Source organism: Chiloscyllium punctatum, chromosome 14 (genome assembly GCF_047496795.1).
Source record: "Chiloscyllium punctatum isolate Juve2018m chromosome 14, sChiPun1.3, whole genome shotgun sequence".
In the NCBI taxonomy this organism is placed as follows: domain Eukaryota; kingdom Metazoa; phylum Chordata; class Chondrichthyes; order Orectolobiformes; family Hemiscylliidae; genus Chiloscyllium; species Chiloscyllium punctatum.
The window spans coordinates 40,847,043-40,866,976 of NC_092752.1; the positions used below are offsets into that span (position 1 = coordinate 40,847,043).

The window sequence follows — 19,934 nt, forward strand, 5'->3', positions numbered from 1 at the left end:
GAGCAGAGGGATACAGATGCTTAGGAATTGGGCGATAGGTTTAGACAGTGGATTTGGATTGGCTCAGACTTGGAGGGCCGAAGGGCCTGTTTCTGGGCTGTAAATTTTCTTTGTTCTTTCTTTCTTTAAACTCAATAGGTCCGGGAGCATGTATGGATAGAAATCAGAGTTAACATTTTGGATTCAGTGACCCTTTTCCAGATTTCCAGCATCTGCAGTTTGTTGTTTTTTGTGTAACTCTCGTGCCATTTTGCTGTCCTCAGTAAATTACAATGTTTCCTCTGTTGTAGCATATCAGAGATGTGCAGCAATATAGAATAAACCATGCAATTTTCTCACCATTTGCCACATTGAAGAGGTGTGTGCTCAACACGCAAAAAAACTGGAATATACTTTGTATTGTAATGAATAGGCTTTGTATAACAACACAAATTAGAGGGAACATTGACAGGTGGGGATGCAAATTTTCCTCAGGTATTATAAACAACCATACTCTTTTGTCACTGTTATGGAGTAACTTGAAAAATTGGTAATAGGACTTTAGGAAAACATGATTACAATTGCTTATCTCATTCTCAGAGACAAGAGTCTTAATACTGGCAAGTTTAAAGCCCACACTGGTAGGATACAAAACACCTTCATATTTACATATTACAGCACGTATAAATCCCATACATCAATACCTATGTGCCCTCATTAGCTTTGTTTCCCACAGTTTTTCAGAGGCACTGTCTGTTCTTTTATCTAACCCCTCTGATAGAATGGCTTCTATACTATTTGTCTCAAATATCTCTTTGCTACTCAATTCTCTGTGCAGCTGTAGTTCACAGCTGCCCCTACACCCACGCCAGTCCTGAAGCAAGGTCACACCTGAAATGTCAACTTCTCCACCTCTTAATGCTGCCTGGCTTGCTGTGTTCTTCCAACCTCCTGCCTGTCAGCATTGTTTATTAGCTGCATTTACGGACACCAAGGAGCATGTGTGATATGTTCTAGGGAGACGCTTGTGCCTATTGCCTATGCATGAGGTTTTATGGGAGATCAGGACCTAGGGTAGGGGCTGTTGGAGATTGGGATGGGAGGAAAAATCAAGACTCTCGGGGAAGGGAGTTAGAGATTAGGATGGGAGGGGAGATCGGAACCTGGGAGAAGGGAGGGTTGGAAATTGGGATAGTAAGGGAGATCAGGACCCTAGAGTAGAGTTTTGGAGATGGAGATCCTGGAGGAGGAGCATTTGGATATGGGTAGCAGGGAGGAGGGGTTTGGAGATGGGCATCTGGGAGGAAGGGGGTTTGGAGATGGGGATCCTGGAGGAGGAGGAGGGGGGGTTTGGAGATGGGGATCTGGGTGGGGGAAGGGGTTTGGAGATGGGGACCCAAGAAGAGGAGGGGTTTGGAGATGGGGCTCTGGGGGGAGGAGGGGTTTGAAGATGGGAATCTGGGAAGGGAGATCAGGACTTGAGAGGAAGCTGGTTGGACATCGGGAAACTGAAGGAGGTGGTTGTTAGAGATCAGGACCCAGGAGGAGGGGATTTGGAGATTGAGGTGAAGGGACATTCAATGAGGACCAGGTCAAAACAACAGGCCCTTTAGTTAACACCCTGTTAATCCAATTTTGAAATTGTGATTTCCTATGTGACTCCGTATGACGTTTATAAAAATTATAAGAGTTGTGCAATGACTAGGGCATGGAAGATGATTCAAAACCTGTCTATTCTCCCTCAAGTCCACACTGCCTCCAACCCGGTCAAGTCAGACACTCAATGTCATCTGCTAAGGCTGTTTCTGGAGAATGTAAAAAGACAGACTTAGGGTAAGGGCGGTATTTTCAGGATGGAAACCACAACTAGTGGAGTGCCACAAGGATCAGTATTACGGCTATCATTATTTATAATTAATGACTTGAAGTGAAGTGAATGTATTATTGCCAACTTACAGATGACACAAAAGTACCTATGAAGGCATGTAGTGAAGATGACAGAGTCTACAGAGAGATATAGACAGATTAAGTGAGTGGGCAAAAACTTAGTACATAGAATGCAATGTGGGAAAATGTGAGCTTATGCACTTTGGAAGGAAGCATTGAGGAATTTGATATTACCTAACTGCAAAAAGGCTTCTGAAAACAAATCTAATGTTGGACTCTATTTCAAAGGGAAGAGAGTATAAAAATAGGGATGTTTTCCTAAACCTATACAAAGCATAGCAAGAACTCACATGAAATACTGTGAACGGTTTTGGTGCCTTTATCAAAGGAAACATTCATTGGCATTGGAGACAATCCAAAGGTCCATGAGGTTGGTCCTGGATTTGGAGGGATCTTCTTTTGAGGAGTTGTTAACTCATTAAAGTTCAGAAAAATGAAAGATGACCTTATTGAAACATAAAGATTTTAGTGGGCTTGACAGGGTTGATACTGAGAGTTAGTCTTCCCTTGTGGGTGAATCTCGGACCAGAGAATGTATTCTCAGTCACCAATTTAAGACAGATGTGAAGGAATTCTTTATCAGATGAGAGCAAATCTGTGGTATTATTTATGGCAAAAGGCTGTACATATTGTGTTTTAAGTATTTTCAAGGCTGAAATGGACATTTTTAATCAGAAAAGAAGTCATTATGAGGAAAAGCATGAAAGTGGTCAAGGTTTATCAGGATATGGAGGTGCCAGTATTGGACTGAGGTGGACAAAGTTAAAAATCACACAACACCAGGTTATAGTCAAACAGGTTTATTTGAAAGTACGAGCTCTCGGAGCACTGCTCCTTCGTCAGGTACCTCGTGGGGCAGGATCACAGGACACAGAATTTATAGTGTCAGATAACTGATGTGATGTATTGAACAAACTTAGATTTCTGTTAAGTCTTTAATCACTTAGAATGGAGATGCAGGTTTCGATTGATCCGGCCCCACTAGCTATGTTAGATCAGAGATCATAGAATCCCTAGTGTTGAAATAGGCCCTTCAGCCCAACAAGTTCATTCTAACATTACAAACAGCAACCCACCCAGACTCATTCCCCTACCCTATTATCCTATAGTTACCCCTGACTAATACACATAACCTACACATCCCTGAATACTATGGCAATTTAGAATGGCCAATTCACCTGACCTGCACATCTTTGGATCGTGGGAGGAAACCAGAGGAAACCCATGCAGACACTTGTAAACAAACTCCATAAAGTCACCCAAGGCTGGAATCGAACCCGGATCCCTGGCACTGTGAGGCAGCAGTGCTAACCACTGAGCCACCGTGCCACCCTGAGTTGCCTGATGAAGGAACAGTGCTCCAAAAGCTTATACTTTCAAATAAACCTATTGGACTATAAGCTGGTGTTGTGCGAGGTTTATCAGATCAGCCATAATTCCATTGCATGGCAGAATAGACTCAATAGGCAAAATGATCTACATCTGCTCCTGATCCTTATAGTAGGTTATCAGTTTGAATGTTACTCTGTTTCTGTGTCCATGCATGCTGCCAAATTGTTGAGTATTTCCAGCATTTTTCTGTTTTGTCAGTCCCTTTGTTTTTGCTGCACATAGACTTCCTCCCAACTAATTTCATCTCACCACATCAACTATTCATTTCTCTGTCACCTTATACAACTTCTCCTTCAATGAGTTTATGTTAATTGCCTCACCCATTCCATTCAACAGCAAATTTCATGTTATCGCTATTCTCTGAGGATAGAAGTTTCTATTCTCTATTGTATTTATTGCTGACTGTCTTATATTTATGGCTACTAGTTTGGACTCCTTCGCAAATAAAAGTCATAACTTTTATGTATGTACTGTATAAGTGTTTACTAGATGGACAACAATGGGCTTTTGTTCAATACCCTGGCATTTTCTATTGCTATTTTGATTTATTCAACTGAAATTTCAACCAAATTTCACACAGCAAGACTGGATGTAATACAGCTCCACAGAGTGCCTTGACTAATATTAATCTTAAGAAGAAATAATTAAATAGGTGAGGTTGATAAGACATGAAAGAGATCATTAAATATTTTAAAATCTATACTTCAAATTTGATAATTGATTTTGCTGATCTAAAACATGGCTGCTGCAATCACATGATGCAGGTTATATTGATGTTACCAGGAATGGGGTGTCACAAAGCTAATCCTTTTTTTTCTAAAAGCTGTTCCTTGGCTCAAGGAGGATCTGTCCTTGATATTTTTCAGAGGAGTAATAAACCAGGCCAGGCTCCGATCAGTCTGTTTTGGTACAGACATGAAAAGGATTTTGAGAGGCCTTTTGTTTGTATGTAAACAGATGAGATGTCAGGCCAAAGTGGTCATGTTTTAGAAGTGATCTGTAGAATGAAAGGAGAGTGGTCAGCTCTATAGCTGAGCTAAGCAGTTTAGCTCAGTTTGAACTGGTGAGGAGTTCAACAGTGAGCTGTGCGGAAACTCTCTCGCTCTCTTCCTGCCCTTCAACTTCAACCTGTAAGCATGTGTTCCATTTATACTGGGTTTTTAAAAGGAGTTTGCTTATTGGGACTGTTGTGTATATTTGGAACAGCCATAATTAAGTGTAGTTTGGATAGAATGAGTTCTGTAGGGGTTCTTTATTCTGTTCTTTGTGTTTCATTGCGTAATTTTGTAAATAAATGCTTGTCTGTTTTAAAATCTAATGGTCAACCTCACTAACTTAATCTGGGTAATCTTCATTGCAATTTGTTTCAGTAAATGTACAAAGTTATGGTCTGAGCTGCCTGCTTAAGAATGTTTTGAGTGGTCTGGCTTAGTCCATAACAGATTGGAGGCTCTTTGCAGGATTTTAAATAGCGAGAGGTAGGTGCTAGTGTCTTTATTTCAGGTGTTGGTTTGGTTGGGTAGACAAAGCTTGGGATAGTAATGGCTCTTTCAGTCGCCAAAAGTTTTCTGGATGTGGATGCGGTGACTTTGGAAGTTTTGCAAAAAGTGAATAAGACCAAGTTGCAAGAATTAGCAGAGAAGCTGGAATTGGAACTGCCTGCTTCTGTGAGGAGAGATAATTACAGCAGTAGCTCAGCATTTAAACTTGCTGGAGAAACCATCAGAATCTATACAGATGGCAAGAATTCAATTGCAAATAAAGCAGCCTGAGTTAAAGGTGAGAGATAAGGGAAGGACAGCCAAAACGAAACAGTTTGAGTTATGATTAGAAGCAGAAGAGAAGGTAAAAGAGACAGCAGCAGAACAGAGAGAAAAAGAGAGAACAGTAGAAGAGGGGGATAAAGATAGAGCAGGGAAAGAAAACGAGAGTTTTTGAGCTCCATTTAAAAAGGAAAGTCAGCTTAAAAAGCTGGAGACAAAAGCTGAGAGTAGGCTCAGTGAGGAAGTAGTGCGAACTCATGTGGAAGAGCAGACAGTTAAAACAACAAGGTTAGCAGCTGAAGGGGCTGATGATTATGAGCTGGTCCATAAAACACGGTTTGGCTTCCAGAATCAATTTCAGTCCATGAGGGATAGAAACTGGGGCAAAGAGAAATCCTCATGTGGAAAGGGAAAGGTAGATCTCAGTGAAAATCACATGGAGAACTTACCACAGGGTAAAAAAGAAACCCTTGAGGGGGACAAAGTTAAAAAGCTCCAGTGTTTTCATTCTAATAAAGTGGGCCACACAAAATCAGAGCGTTGGTGGGCTAGGAGAAAGCCAGATGTAGGAAAACCAGACAAGCCTGGAAGTTTTGTTGGACTAGTAACAAAAAGCACAAGGGAAGTTAGACAACTGCCTCAGAGTGTACAAGATGATCAGAGGTTGATTAAGGAGGAAGGGCCAGACTGCTTAAAGAATATACATGCAAGGTTAAAGTGTATTCACATAGGCCAGGAGATGTAGGTAAGGACATTACAATATTAAGGGACACAGGATCCTCTCAATCTGTAATGCTGAAGGATGAGGAGATAGGTACTCCTGAGAGACTATTGCCAGAAAACGTTGTGGTAACGGGAATCCATGGTGAGACAAAAAATGCTCAATTATGTAAAGTGAGGGTAGAGAGTCCAAAGAAGAGTGGAGAATTTGTGGTAGGATTACTGGACAAACTCTCAACTCCAGGAATACAATTTGTCCTTGTAAATGTTATAGCTGATTCACCAGTAGGCATGCTGCCTACTCTAGTTGAGTAGTTGCCAGTGGAGACGTAGGCAACTGAAGACATGGAGAATGTTTTTCCAGGAATTTTCCTTGATTGTGTGATCACAAGATCACAGAGGCACAAGCTGAAGCAAGAGAGATCAAATGGCACAGATGAGGAAGCTGATACAGTGTTATCTGAAACTTTCTTTGAACAAATTAGTGGAACAGAGAAGGAGCAAATAGGTAAGCATGCAAGTATTTTTAGCTCTGCTAAGCTGATTGAATTATAGCAGAAAGCTGAGGAGTTAAAACAGTTATATCAAAAGGCATATACACAGAAAGAAACTGAATGCCTTCCTATGTGTTATTACTTAACAAATGATGTTTTAATGAGGAAATGGCGACCATCACACATTCAAGCAGATAAGAAAAGGGCAGAGATTCATCAAATTGTTTTACCAGCAGGGTATAGAAAAGAGGTGCTGCAAGTGGCACATGAGCTACCGCTTGGAGGTCATTTAGGGGTGAGGAAAACATAGGCTAAAATACAAAGACATTTTTACTGGCCTGGACTGCACGGAGATGTAGTTGAATTTTGCCAGACATGTCATACACTTCAGCTAATCAGAAAAGCACAGGCAGTAATAAAACCTGTACCTTTGATAACTATTCCAGCACTTGAAGAATCTTTCACAAAGTCTTGATTGATTGTGTAGGTCCCCTACCTCAATCAAAAAGTGGGAATAAGTATTTATTAACAATAAATGTGTCAATTAGATTTCCAGAGGCAATCCCACTACGGACCATCACAGCTAAAAGGGTTGTCGAAGAATTACTTGAATATTTTACTAGATACAGACTATCAATAGCAATCCAGTCAGATCAAGGATCAAACTTTACATCCAAAGCATTCAAGGATTTTATGGATAACTTTGGAATAAAGCAATTCAAATGTACTGCATACCATCTGGAAATGCAGGGAGCACTGGAGAGATGGCATCAAACACTGAAGACCATGTTGATAATTTATGGTCAGGATTATCCAGATGATTGGGATAAGGGAGTTCCATTTGTATTTTTTATGATCAGAGATGCACCAAATGAATCAAACAAATTCAGTCCATTTGAATTAAGCTTTTAGAATTAAATTAGATTACTTACAGTGTGGAAACAGGCCCTTCGGCCCAACAAGTCCACACCGACCCGCCGAAGCGCACCCACCCAGACCCATTCCCCTACATTTACCCCTGAACCTAACACAATGGGCAATTTAGCATGGCCAATTCACCTAACCTGCACGTTTTTGGACTGTGGGAGGAAACCGGAGCACCAGGAGGAAACCCACGCAGACACGGGGATAATGTGCAAACTCTACACAGTCAGTCGCCTGAGGCAGGAATTGAACCTGGGTCTCTGGCTTTGGGCATGAAATAAGAGGACGATTAAAATTTATTAAGGAGAAGAAGTTAATAAGTCAGAATTCAGAGACCACTCGTTTGGACTCTGTGTCAAATTTTAGTGAATAATTAGATAGAGCTGGAGAGTTGGCTAGACAGCATTTAAAGGTATCACAGCATACAATGAAATAGGAAGTGGATAAGAAATGACAATCTCGCAATTTTGCAATTGGGGATAAGGTACTGGCATTACTTCCAGTGACAGGTGAATGTTTAGAAGCAAGGCTTAGTGGACCGTATCAAACTGAGAGGCAATTGAGTAAGGTGAACTACTCGATAAGGACTCCAGACAGGAAGCAATCTCACAGTGTGTCATATGAATATTCTGAAAAGGTATTTTGGTAGGGAAGGAAAGCAAGAGGAGAAGGTGTTAATGATTACAGCACAGAAGGAAGAACCAAGTTCAGAGGATTCTGAATTGAACATTCCTCAAATCAAATTGGACAATGAGGAAGTTGTCAAAAATTGGGATAAAGTATTGAGTTACCTTCCACAAGAAAATTGAAATGACCTGAAAAAGTTATTACTATTACATGGGGAGATATGCAGAAATAAACTGGGAAGTACTAACCTAATTATGCATGATGTAGATATCGGAGATGTTGTTCCGATTAAGCAACATCCTTATAGACATGACCCTCTAAAGTTGGCACACGTTCAGAAGGTGATAGAGCACATGCTCCAAGATGGCATAAACGAAGTGAGTTACAGGGACTGGAGCTCACCCATAGTCATGGTGCCAAAGCCAGATGATACCCAAGGGTTATGTGTGGACTATCGCAAAGTCAACGCCATTACAAAGACTGCTGCATATCTAATTCCACGATTGGAGGACTGTCAAAAAAGTGGGACAAGCAACTTACATTACTTAGCTGGTCCTGCTCAGAGGCTACTGGTGAGTACCTCTGTCAGAGACATCAAAGGTGATTTTGATTTTCGTAATGCCAAATGAACTATATCAGTTCAAAATCATGCCATTTGGTATGAAAACACTCTAGCCACATTTCAGAGACTGACTAATAAGGTCATTGCCAGACTACCCAACTGTGTGGTGTATATTGATGACCTGGTGATTTTTAGTCACGCATGGAAAGAACATTTGCAGCAGTTATCTGACTTGTTCGATCAACTTCAGAAGGCAGGCTTGGTGACAAACCAAGCTAAAAGTGAATTTGCCAAAGCCCAAATCACCTTCCTGGGCCATGTTATTGGACATGGACAAATGGCCCCACGAGATGCAAAAAAAAAGTTATTGGGGAATTTCCCACACCGTTGACAAAAAAAAGGAGTACTACGGTTCCTGAGGTTGAGTGGATTTTACCAAAAGTTTGTGTTGAACTTTAGCAGTGTGGCTGCTCCACTCACCGAATTGTTAAAAAAAGGCAAGAAGTTTCAGTGGACAGCGGACTGTCAAAAGCATTTGACAGCCTAAAATCTGTGTTAACCTCTGCCCCAGTATTAGTCACACTGAATTACACAAAGCCTTTCAAGGTGGCTATCGATGGCAGTGATGTGCGTGTCTGTGCGGTGCTCCTGCACAAGGATGACAAAGGGATAGAAAGACCCATTGGGTATTTTTCCAGGAAGTTGAACGTTCATCAAAGGTGGAGAAAGAGACTTCAAGCTTGGTGTTGGCATTATAACTTTTCGGTGTTTATATTACCAGCAATGCAGCTTAGACAATCATCTACACTGATCATAACCCATTGACATTTGTGGAAAAATTGAAGGACAAAAATGCCAGACTGTTTAGATCGAGCTTGTTGTTGTAGCCACTCAATTTTACGATTGAGCATGTGGCAAGTCGCAAAAACATGATTGCGGATGTGTTATCGAGACTTCAATAAGATACGGGGGTGTTTGGTGGCGGGCGTGCCGTGGCCTGAATTTGCATGTGTTTGTGCATGTTTGCATAGAGTCAGAGATGTACAGCACGGAAACAGACCCGTCCATACCGATCAGATATCCCAACCCAATCTAGTCCCACCTGCCAGCACCCGGCCCATATCCCTCTAAACCCTTCCTATTCATATACCCATCCAGATGCCTTTTAAATGTTGTAATTGTACTAGCTTCCTCCACTTCCTCTGGCAGCTCATTCCATACACATACCACCCTCTGAGTGAAAAAGTTGCCCCTTAGGTCTCTTTTATATCTTTCCCCTCTCACCCTAAACCTATGCCCTCTAGTTCTGGACTACCCCAACCCAGGGAAGAGACTTTGTCTATTTATCCTATCCATGCCCCTCATGATTTTATAAACATCTATAAGGTCATCCCTCAGCCTCTGAAGCTCCAGGGTAAACAAACCTAGCCTATTCAATCTCTCCCTATAGCTCAAACCCTCCAACACTGGTCATATGCTTGTAAATCTTTTCTGAACCCTTTCAAGTTTCACAACATCCTTCCGATAGGAAGGAGACCAGAATTGCACGCAATATTCCAACAGTGGTCTAACCAATGTCCTGTACAGCTGCAACATGATCTCTCAACTCCTGCACTCAATATTATTTTATTCTATTAGTGTTTGAACATCAAACCAAATTGCAGCATGTTTCAATCTTCCAATCTAAGAAATACGTATCAGCATAAGCAATTTAAAAATTTTAACGAGGAGCCTAGTATTTTAAGCGTAATCTGCGGGTATGTAATTTTTTTTCCATTGGTACAGTACCCATGAGCAAAGGAAAAAGAAAAAGGACATTTTCAGATACACCTCCAGTTGCTTTAGCAACAGCAGGAAGTAAATCAACCGTTGCAAGTATAGTATCAGCCAGCCCATTGTGCAAAGATCTACATCCTTCTGGTAACTCATTTTTAAAAAATAATTTGATGATGTTGTGCCAAGGATTATTCCTAATCTAAATTAAAATAACCTAGCCTACAGACCCCTCAATTCACTGCTGTCCATGTGCATGTCCAGGAGTCGCTTAAATGTCCCTAATGACTCTGCTTCCATCACCACCACTGGCAACGCATTCCATGCATTCACAACTCTCTGCATAAAGAACATCTTAAAACTATGACCCCTCGTGCCAGTCAACCCTGCCCTGGCTAATGACTCTATCCATGCCTCTCATTACCTTGTATACCTCAATCAGGTCTCCTCTCTTCCTCCTTCTCTTCAACGAGAAAAGTCCGAGCTTACTCAACCTCTCTTCGTAAGACAAGCCCTCCAGTCCAGACAGCATCCTAGTAAACATTCTTTGCCCCCTCTCCAAAGCCTCTGTATCTTTCCTATAATAGGGCAACCAGAACTGGACACAATATTCCAAGTGTGGTCTCACCAGTGTTTTGTAGGGCTGCAGCTCTTAAACTCAATCCCCCTGTCAATGAAAGCAAAAACAGCATATGCTTTCTTAACAACCCTATCCACATGGGTGGCAACTTTGAGGGATCTATGCACTTGAACACCAAGATCCCTCTGTCCTCCACACCACCAAGAATCCTGTCCTTAATCCTATATTCAGCATTCAAGTTCGACCTTACAGAAGCATCACTTTGCACTTATCCAGGTTGAACTCCATCTGCCATTTCTCAGCCCAGCTCGGCATCCTGCCTATGTCTTCCTACAGCCTGCAATAGCCCTCGGTATTATCAACGACATCTCCAACCTTTATGTCATCGGCAACTTACTAACGCATCCCTCAACCTCCTCATCCAAGTCATTTATAAAAACTACAAAGAGCAGAGGCCCAAGAACAGAGCCCTGCAGGACCCTACTCACCACTGGCCTCCAGTCAGAATACTTTCCATCTACAACCACTTTCTGCCTTCTGTCAACCAACCAATTCTGAATCCAGATAGCCAAATCTCCCTGTATCCCATACTTCCTGACTTTATGAATGAGCCTACCATGGGGAACCTTATCAAATGCCTTGCTGAAATTCAACAAGGCGTTGTAGAAGTTGCTCATTTTGAAAGAAAATAAAGATTTATTTTGCAGAATTCACTAAGTCCATCCCCTTCTATGAGGTCCACATTACTCAACTTTACCCTTTATAGCTTTATCAGCCAATACCATTGTCCAGTTTTTATGAGACTGACTCATAGGTTATGAATTTTTAAACAAATATTTATCCCTATTCTCTCCACCCATCTGGAAGCAGTTTAAAATTTTATTTTCCGCTTTTTAAACATTGGCAGGGTATTTTCCAACTCCCTCTGTTTGTGAAGGTTGAATTTGTATTGACCATAGCAATACTGTTGACGAGTGTGGTGCTGGAAAAGCACAGCTAGTCAGGCATCATCCAAGGAGCAGGAGAATTGACATTTTGAGCATAAGCCCTTCAGCTAAAAATAGGTATGTGAAAAACACCAGCCTGAGGAACCTCTGCAGGAATGGCCTAGGACTGAGATAGTTCTGAGTGCTGGAGTCCAATGCCCTTCCTTTGCATTAGGCATGATTCTAAGCCAAAGTAACAGTGTCTTCATATATTCCACCCTCAAGTAGCTCAGCACCTAACATTTGGGTCACTTACTCAGACTCATTGTCATCTTCCCATTGCACAAGAGGAGATATTCTTTTAGCATTCATGCTGTTCAGTTCACTCAGGATTTTATATGCTTCAAGAAGATCACCTCCCATTCTTCTAAACTCATAAGGATACAGGTCAAATCAGTATGATCTTTCCTCATAAGCCCCTCATTCCAGGAATCTATCAAGTGAACCTTGTTTATGCTGCTTTAATTGCAATTATCTCCTCTTTTTAGATAAGGCAACTGAAACTATAAAAGGTACTTTAGATGTAGTCTCACCAATGCTCAACTGTAGCAAATCATATAACATTTATATTCCATTCCCTTTGCAATAACCAGCAACATTCCTTTTGCCTTCCTAAGCATATGGTAACTTTCTGGGATTCATGTACCAGGCCACCCACATTGTTTCAAGTGTACAACATGGCAAAGTTATGAGGAAGTGTGACTTGACTTAAATGTTAACTTTAATTTCTCTCCACAGATTTATAGCATCTGCAGTTCTTTCAGTTTTTATTAAACATTATGGCTTGTTGTCTTCTCAACATGATGGGCTGGAAAGTTTCTCTTTTTTTAAAACAAAACTCACACATGGAATGTGAGCATTGATGGGCTAGCATTTATTGCCATCCCTAGCTGCCCTAGAGGACCACAGCAGTCCATGTAATGTAGGGAGACTCCCCCAAAATATCAATAGGGAGGGAATTACAAGATTTTAACACAGTAACATTGAAGGAAACGGCAACATATCAAGGAGGATGGCGAGTGGCTTGGTGGGAACTTGGAGGTGGAATGGTTCCCATGTACCTGCTGTAGGTGTTAATTGTTGAGGTTTTGGAAAGAGCTGCCTAAGCATCTTTGATGAATTTCTAGTGCATCTTGTAGATGGAGCACACTGAAGAGAAGTCATGCACTGAGTGGATGTGGTGCCAAACAAGCAGGCTGCTTTGTCCTGGATACTGTCAAGGTTCTTGAGTCTTGTTGGAGCTGCATCCATCCAGGCAAGTGCTGAGTACTCCATCACACTTCTCACTTGAGCTTTGTACATACTGAACAAGTTTTGGGAAATCAAGGGTTGAGTTAGTCGCTGCCTTTAACCTGCTCTTGTAGGCAGTGCACATATATAATTACTCCAGCAGTAGTGCTTATATTTTCCCCAGCACCCATGTCGTGTGTGTGCAGGCGTCAGATACAGTGAAGAACAAGTGTGTAAATCTTTATTCAATTTCCACCACCAGGAAGAAAGGAAACACCCGAGTGGCCAGTGACAAGCAGTGCCCTTCTTAAGAGGGCTCAATCAATCAAGTTTTAGTTCTTTTTCTTATAGGATGTCTGACACATTTGTTTTTGGCAGCTCAGAGCAAACAGAACCCCTGATGCTCCTGTTCATTTTTTTTAGGGGGTAGTGTAGGGGGAAAGGAAAGAAAGACAGGAGTGTCAGAGGTTCGGATTACTCTGAGAGCTGACTCTGAGTGAGCTGGACCGGTAAAAAAAACAAGAGAGTGTCAGACCTGAGGGAGCTGGATCAGTGTGAATGAAGGACTCTGCTCTTTTTTTTCCTGTATTAAAGAGGAGACTGATTCTGTTGGTGTTTTCCCATTGAGGAGTAAAAAAAACTTGATTGATTTAGAGCGGCATGGTTGCTCAGTGGTTAGCACTGCTGCCTCACAGTGCCAGAGAGCCAGGTTTGATTCAAGCCTTGAGTGACTGTGTGTGGAATTTGCACATTCTCCTAGTGTCTGCGTAGGCTTCCTCCCAGTGCTCCAGTTTCCTCCCACAGATGTGTAGGTTAGGTGAATTGGCTATGCTAAATTGTAGTGTTCAGGGATGTGCGGGCAAGGTAGAAAAAATGCAGGGTTACAGGGATAGGGTAGGGGGGTGGGTCTGGGTGAGATGTTCTTTAGAGGATCGGTGTGGACTCAATGGGCCGAATGGCCTGCTTCCAAGCTATAGGGATTCTATGATAAGTATGATCTCACAGACTAGTCAAGCCTGACACAATAATACTGTATGTGCCTCATACAACACTATTGTTCTGTTCCACCACCAAATGTAACAGCACAGTGGTATACAGTCACTTGAGAGTTGTTCTGAGAGTCCTTTACATAGTATTGCATCAAATAGCAGCAAAAAAGACTGCTGCTGTACCACCCGTGCCAGATGAATCAGTACTCCTCCATATAGAACATTACTCGGTGGAAGCACTAGGAATTGCAAAAGCTGGACAGTCTGTATATTTTTGAACAATTTTTTCAGTAGTTTTGATTGTAGACTGAAATGAGAAGAGGACTGTTTAAAAAAAATATATGGAAGGGATTACTGAACATTTTAAAAGCAAGCTATCAACACTTGCTGCAAATGCTGTTTGCCCTGTTGTTTGTTCATCCAGTGGGGGAGAGTAGTTATAAACTAACTGGCCATACGTACTATGTATAAAGTGAGATTCTCAGAGAAAGTGAGGACTGCAGATGCTGGAGTTCAGAACCAAAAAGTGTGATGCTAGAAAAGCACAGCAGGTCAGGCAGTATCTGAGGAGTGGGAGAGTCGATATTTTGAGCATGAGCTTTTCATCAGGTGAGATTCTGTCAGCAGCATGTAGCTGATTGGTCTATAGCATGATGACCAGTTGTCCACTGCAAAGGTCTTCTGCCTGCCAACACTTGTGATTAACTCCCAAGTAGTTGAATGGCTTGTTGGTGTGAACAAGATAGCCAGGAGAAAGTGAGGACTGCAGATGTTGGAGACCAGAGTTGAAAAATGTGGTGGTGGAAAAACACAGCAGGCCAGGCAGCATTCAAGGAGCAGGAGAATCAACATTTCAGGCATAAGCCCTTCTTCAGGATTGAGGAGGGTGTGCCAAGCAGGTTAAGATAAAAGGTAGGGAGGAGGGACTTGGGGGAGGGGTGTTGGGAGTGTGATAGGTGGAAGGAGGTTAAGGTGAGGGTGATAGGCCGGAGAGGGGGTGGGGGCGGAGAGGTCGGGAAGAAAATTGCAGGTCAAGAAGGCGGTGCTGAGTCCGAGGGTTGGGACTGAGATAAGGTGGGGGAAAGGGGAAATGAGGAAGCTGGAGAAATCTGCATTCATCCCTTGTGGTTGGAGGGTTCCTAGGTGGAAGATGAGGCGCTCTTCCTCCAGGTGTCATATGGTCAGGGTCTGGTGATGGAAGAGACCAAGGACCTGCATGTCCTTGGCGGAGTGGGAGGGCGAGTTAAAGTGTTCAGCCACGGAGCGGTTGGGTTGGTTGGTGCCGGTGTCCCAGGGGTGTTCCCTAAGTAGGCGGCCTGTCTCCCCAATGTAGAGGAGACCACATCGGGTGCATCGGATACAGTAAGTGATGTGTGTGGAAGTGCAGGTGAATTTGCGAAGGATCCATTGTGGCCTTGGAGGGAGGCGAGGGGTGAGGTGTGGGCCCAGGTTTTGCACTTGTTGCAGTTGCAGGGGAAGGTACTGGGAGTGGAGGTTAGGTTGGTGGGGGGGTGTGGACCTGACGAGGGAGTCGCAGAGGGTGTGGTCTCTCCGGAACGCTGATAGGGGTGGGGAGGGAAATATATCCCTGGTGGTGGGGTCTGTTTGGAGGTGGTGGAAATGATGTTGGATGACACGATGTATCCGGAGGTTGGTGGGGTGGAAGGTGAGGACCAGTGGGGTTCTGTCCTGGTGGCGATTGGAGGAGCGGGGTTCAAGGGCGGAGGTACGGAAAGTAATGCGGTGGAGAGCATCATCGACCACGTCGGAGGGGAAATTGCAGTCTTTGAAGAAGGAGGCCATTTGGGAAGTTCGGTTTATTCCTGATGAAGGGCTTTTGCCTGAAACGTCGATTTCGAAGCTACTTGGATGCTGCCTGAACTGCTGTGCTCTTCCAGCACCACTAATCCAGAACCAGGACAGAACCCCACTGGTCCTCACCTTCCACCCCACCAACTTTCAGATACATCGTGTCATCCAACATCATTTCCGCCACCTCCAAACAGACCCCACCACCAAGGATATATTTCCCTCCCCACCCCTATCAGCGTTCCGGAGAGACCACTCTCTCAATGACTCCCTCGAACGTCCACACCCCCCACCAACCCAACCTCCACTCCCAGCACCTTCCCCTGCAACCGCAAGAAGTGCAAAACTTGCGCCCATACCTCCTCCCTCACCTCCCTCCAAGGCCCCAATGGATCCTTCCATATCCGTCGCAAATTCACCTGCACCTCCACACACATCATTTACTGTGTCCGCTGCGCCCGATGTGGTCTCCTCTACATTGGGGAGACAGGTCGCCTACTTGCAGAACATTTCAGGGTACACCTCTGGGACACCCGCACCAACCAACCCAACTGCCCCGTGGCTGAACACTTTAACTCCACCCCCCCCTCCCACTCTGCCAAGGTCCTTGGCCTCCTCCATTGCCAGACCCTGACCACACGACACCTGGAGGAAGAGCGCCTCATCTTCCACTTAGGAACCCTCCAACCACATGGGATGAATGTAGATTTCTCCAGCTTCATTTCCCCTCCCCTCCCGAGTCAGCACCGCCCTCTTGACCTGCAATCTTCTTCCCGAACTCTCTGCCCCCAAACCCTCTCCGGTCTATCACCCTCACCTCCTTCCACCTATTGTATTCCCAGCGCCCCTCCCCCAAATTCCCTTCCCCCTACCTTTTATCTCAGCCCGCTTGGCACACCAGCCTCATTCCTGAAGAAGGGCTTATGCCCGAAACGTCGATTCTCCTGCTCCTCGGATGCTGCCTGGCCTGCTGTGTTTTTCCAGCACTACATTTTTCAACTCTGCGCAAGATAGCCAGATGACTTTGGATCTCTGGAAAGAGAGGTGCTATCTTTCTCTCTGCAGTTAAAATACCTAAAGCCTAAAGAAAGGCAGTTTGTTTTCCTTCATCATTTGCTGTAAGCTGTTGCTTTTATCCAAAAAGTCAGTCTTTTAATTTGTGAACCAGTCACTTTATTTCTGGCAAGTGAAAGTAAGGAGAAGCAAGGTCAAGGAGCACCAAGTGATGGCCACTCAAAAGGATCATCTTTGTAAATCCTGGGGATAGGGCCCATTGAACTGCCTTTCCCTCCACCAATAACCAGAAATGTTTTGCTGTGTTTGCTACATACACATACAGGGAATTTTTAAAGATGTTGAGAGTTTTAAGTAGTTGAGAGTTATACGTCAACAGTTCATAGTTGTTTATCTGTAGTAATAATCTATTTGTGATAAAGACTAATTCTTATTAATCCTTTGTTAACCTGGGTATAAAAGACAAGTTGGGAAAATTGACACATTTTAATAAAATGCTGAACCTTTGTAACGACTCCAGGATGAGTGAGGTTTGATTTTCAGCAAGCTTACTCCAGTGAGGTATTGCAAGGCTTGGGAGCTCATCCAGGATCAATACTGAAACAGAGGCAAAGAGGATTTGGGTGTGATATTAGTAAGTAACACAGGTATGGAAAACACCAGGTTCTGCACATCATTTAAGATATGGCTTTGGAAATGATAAAGGATTTCCTAGGAAGTGGTAAACTTATCCCCGGCAATCTTAAGAGAGATTCAAAACCCAGATTAGGCCATAAGATCTAGGAGCATAATTAGGCCATTTGACCCCAAAGAGTCTGCTCCGCCATTCAATCATGGCTTATGTATTTCTCAATCCCAATCTCCTACCTTCTCTCCTTAACCCTCGATCCCCATACCAATCAAGAACCTATTTCTGTCTTAAATACACACAATGACTTGGCCTCCACAGCCCTCTGTAGCAATACATTCCACAGCTTCACCACCCTCTCACTCAAGAAATTCCTCCTCATCTCAATTCTAGAAGGTCATCCCTTCACTGAGGCTATACCTTTGGACTAGTGAAAATATGTTCTCCCTATCTACTCTATCCAGATCGCTCAGTATTTTGTAAGTCTCAATTGATCCTCCACGCATCCTTCAAGCTTTATCAAGCAGAGACTCAGAATCCGCAATTGTTCCTCATACGACAAATCTCTCCTCCCCTGGATCATTCTCGTCAACCTCTATGGATCGCCTCCCTCCAATGCCAGCACACCCTTCCTTCTTTTCAGGGCCCAAAACTGCTCACAGGATTCCAAATGCAATTTGACCAAAGCTTTATACAGTCTCAGTTTTACATCCTGCTCTTGAATTCTGGCTCACTCAAAATGAATGCTAACCGCCATTTGAAGATGCACATTAAACTTAAGACATTGCTGAATTAGGCCTCCTAAGTCCCTTTCTGCTTCAGATTTCTGAAGCCCTTCCCCATTTAGAAAATAGTCTACACTTGTATTAAATACTCCTACCAGAGTATTTAATCTCTCACTTCCCCACAGTGTATTCCATTTGGACAGCAAGGTGGCTCAGTAGTTAACACTGCTAACTCAGAGTAGGAACCTGGGTTTAATACCACCCTGAGGTGAACGTCTTGTGTAAAGTTTGCAATTCTACCCACGTCTGTATGGGTTTCCTCTGGGTCCTCCAGTCTCCTCCCACAATCCAAAGTGGATTGGCCATGGGAAATGCAGACTTACAGGGATAGGGCAGGGATGGCTATGGGTGGGATGCTTTCTGAGGGTTAATGGACCAAATAGCCTGCTTCAATACTGTAGGATTCCATAATTTTATGATCTGCCACTTGTTTGGCCACTCTGCCAGTCTGTCGAAGCTCTTCAAGAACCTCCCCATGTCCTTAACATAATTTGTTCCTCCAGTTATCTTTATCATCTGCAAACTTGGCAACTTCGTCCAGATCGTTAATGCATACCACAAATAGCTGTGGTCCCAAAACTGACCCCTGCAGAATTCCAGTAGTCACCAGCTGCCAGCCTGATAAAGACCTCTTTGTAAAAACAATGACTGCAGATGCTGGAAACCAGATTCTGGATTAGTGGTGCTGGAAGAGTACAGCAATTCAGGCAGCATCGAAGGAGCAGTAAAATCGACATTTCGGGCAAAAGCCCTTCATCAGGAATACAGGCAGAGAGCCTGAAGGGTGGAGAGATAAGTGAGAGGAGGGTGGGGGTGGGGAGAAAGTAACAGAGTACAATAGGTGAGTGGGGGAGGGGATAGGTCGGGGGTGGAGGGGGAGAGGATGGAGTGGATAGGTGGAAAAGGAGATAGGCAGGTAGGAAAAGTCATGGGGACAGTGCTGAGCTGGAAGTTTGGAACTGGAGTGGGGTGGGGGAAGGGGAAGGGGAAATGAGGAAACTGTTGAAGTCCACATTGATGCCTCTTTGTCTCCACTCTCTGCTTTCTGCCAGTCAGCCAACCTCTATACATGCCAGTACTGTGGCCTTAACATGATGATACCTTATCTTATTTAGCAGCCTCCTGTGTGGCACCTTGTCAATTCTGGATTTCACCTTGAAATCTAACTCTAACTCTCCTTTTCTAACTTGCTCATTACATGCTGAAAGAATTCGAACAAATTTATCAGGTATGACCTGGCCTTGATGAATCCTCCACTCTAATTTACCATATGCTTGCAAGAACTCCACAATTTCATCCTTGCCTCGGGGATTTGTGACCTCCACTTTGGGGACGGAATTGGGCAGAAGCGGAGAGGAGGAGCAGGGATGGTAAGAGTTTCTGGTTCTGAGTGTTTCGATTGGATGAGGGAGATCAGAAAAGTGACATCACAGGAACGCTGCAATTGGTTGGCTAACAGGGAATCTTTAAATTTAAGTCTGGGTTAAATTGAACATGTTAAATTACTGGTTATAACTTGCATTCAGATTGAGATATCAACAGAGAAATTAAAAACAATTAAAAACAGTAACAAAAAGGTAGATTTGGTAGCCATTACTGAGATTTGGTTACAAGGAGACCAGGTCTGGGAACTGAATAGCCAAGGGTACTCAGCATTTCAGAAAGACAGACTGAAAGGAGAAGGAGATGGCACAGCTTTGCTGGTGAAGGAAGGGATCACTGCTGCATTGAG

At 43.4% G+C, this 19,934-nt stretch overlaps 1 protein-coding gene across 1 annotated transcript in view; it reads right to left on the bottom strand.

Annotated features, from left to right (window-relative positions):
- LOC140485460 (scavenger receptor cysteine-rich domain-containing protein DMBT1-like) overlaps positions 1-16,738 on the bottom strand; it is a 101,402-nt gene extending 84,664 nt beyond the window's left edge. Inside the window, exon 1 of the mRNA XM_072583663.1 lies at positions 16,648-16,738. The gene's annotated coding sequence lies outside the window, so the exon portion shown is untranslated. The remainder of the gene's footprint in view (positions 1-16,647) is intronic.
- Between the last annotated feature and the right edge of the window lie 3,196 nt (positions 16,739-19,934).